The sequence below is a fragment of the Macadamia integrifolia genome, chromosome 9, assembly GCF_013358625.1.
Source record: "Macadamia integrifolia cultivar HAES 741 chromosome 9, SCU_Mint_v3, whole genome shotgun sequence".
Lineage (NCBI taxonomy): Eukaryota > Viridiplantae > Streptophyta > Magnoliopsida > Proteales > Proteaceae > Macadamia > Macadamia integrifolia.
This window is the reverse complement of record NC_056565.1, coordinates 6390267-6392747: the sequence shown is the minus strand read 5'-3', so window position 1 is coordinate 6392747 and position 2481 is coordinate 6390267.

Here is a 2481-nt window from a genome sequence, read left to right as displayed (position 1 = left end):
GTGTTTTTTTTTTTTTTTTTTTTTTTTTTTTTTTAAAATCTCTGTACGATACAATTTTTATATATGATATTCTTTGCTGATGTTTAGCAAAAAAAAAAAAAAGAAAGTTTCACTTCATCATAACTGATGAGAATCCTATTATTAGGATGCCATAATTGCTTCCCTTGGGTGTGAAGTCTGAAATACCTTGGGCACTATTCCAAGAGTTCTATCCAATTACCAAAAGTGATGAATAGAGAGTTCTCTCTTCACCATAGGTGAAGGAAAACTCAATCCACACTTCCATAGTCAATAGATTCAAATTGACATACAAGGGCCACTTGTCAATTTATCCATCATAACCTCTTAAAATATGGATCAATCCAACTTTGCTAAATATTATCGAGGAAATATCACTCCCCTTTCATGAAGGCTTGAACTATGACGAAATATCAACTTGACCTATATTTTTCCTATATTTTTCTAAAAATATCACTCACCTCCCTTTAGGGAAGAAATATGGTGGGGAGGAAGGTGGTGGTAAAAAGGCTTAGACAGATGATACAAGTACTTGGATATTTGCTAAGAGTTCTCAATGTAGGGGACTTCATACCATAGTTATCAATTCGGCCGAATAATTCGCGAATTATTCGGCCGAACCGAATTTTAAAGAATTTTATCAAAAATTCGGACCGAATCCGAATTAAAAATAAAATTCTTTAAAATTCGCGACTTTTTCCAAAATGAATATAAATCGCGAATAATTCGGACCGAATCCGAATTAAACCGAATTATTCGGTCCATTTAAACATTATTTAAAAAAAAAAACCAAAAATAAAAAATAAAAAAATAAAAAAACAATTTTTTTTTAAAAAAAAAACCCCAATAAGATTTTTTGACCGCTTTTTTGACCGAATCCTTAAATTAATCGTCCGAATTATTTCGAATAATTCTCCGTCCGAATAATTCCCGAATCCAAATTTGCTAACTATGCTTCATACTATGGTTTGGTTGGGTGAATTATGTGATTGGGTTGGAGGAGAGACTTGAGAAAATTTTTGCAGATATGGATCTTTTCTTGATCCAGTAATTGAAGACAAATCTATGGAACACAATGATGCAGATGGTGGTGGCCAAGATTTTGTCGACTCCTTTCTTCGGATACAACAGGATAAGAATGCTGAAATCAGCATTGGGAGAGAGCAAAAGGCATTATAATGGTAAGTAATATATTTTAGTCAAAGATCTCATTTAGTTATGCAGGAGATGCAAAGCTATCCCAGCATCATTCAAACCTGCAGACCCTTGGGACCACCTAGTTTAATGCATTTGCAGACCACTTTGTTTCTACTAGCCAGTGCCATCAAGTTGTGGGACCCATCTAAATGAAAGATTTTAATAAACTATCGATTTGGATCCTCCATGGTCCAATATCGTGTCCTAAAAACGTCTTGGGTTGCATGCGACTGTCTTGAATTTTATGTCAATGTATTTCTAGTTGTTGGATATGTGTCAAATACCATGTTGCACCACATAATATGGAATTGAATCCATAAGCTAGATGTAGATCTTCTATAACGCAACATGGTGTTTGACACGCATTCAATGCCTAGAAATGCCTTGAACCGTGTGTGATTGTCTTGAAGTTCAGATAAAAAAACCTTCTCCCTGATAACAAGAGAGGTTATTCCTACATCCCACGGAGAGTGTGAGATGGGATAGGGTTGCTTACGTGCAGTGGAGTAATGCCTAAAAGAATTTAAAGCAAAGTGGCTCTTTGATGATGCTAATTCTATTAATTTGAGGGGCCATGATTTCCAATTAATCCCTTTTGGGGCAGGTAGAAGGGGATGATGTCTTGGAACCCACTTTGCCATTACTGTAGTTGAACTTGTATTAGCCAATCTTCTGCTCAAATTTGATTGGGCATTGCCTAATGGAGCAAATGGAGAGGCTTTAGATGATATGGAAGCTCTTGGACTTTCAAGCCACCTAAAATTTCCTCTTCTGTTGTTGCAACTCCTCTTTACCAACTGTGAGAAGGAATGTTCAATTTCTATAAGAACTATTCCAATAACTCAGGTATTGACCTCAGGCCCACATCATCATATAAGTCATGTGTGACTTCTTATATTATGCATATATTTATAGAGTATTCATCGAAGGGATAGTGTAGTTGGTGAACAACGAATTTGATACAAGTTGTAAATTTAAACGTTCTAAATTCAACTCCCACTAGGTACACATTGAGCCACTCACACGGGGTGTTTAGTGCTCGTCATTGCTTTCAGTGAAAGTTGAATGTTTCTCATTCAATTATGCTATGACCCGATTCATGCGATCAGTATGGGTCCACGAGACTAATCAGACCGAAAGCCTGAATACCCATCGTTTGTAAAAAAAAAAAAAAAAAAAAAAAAAGAAGAAAAAAAAAGAAAAAGCCTTAGACTGAATAGGATCACATGGGTATTTACATCAATTATATAAGGAAAGATATTGCAA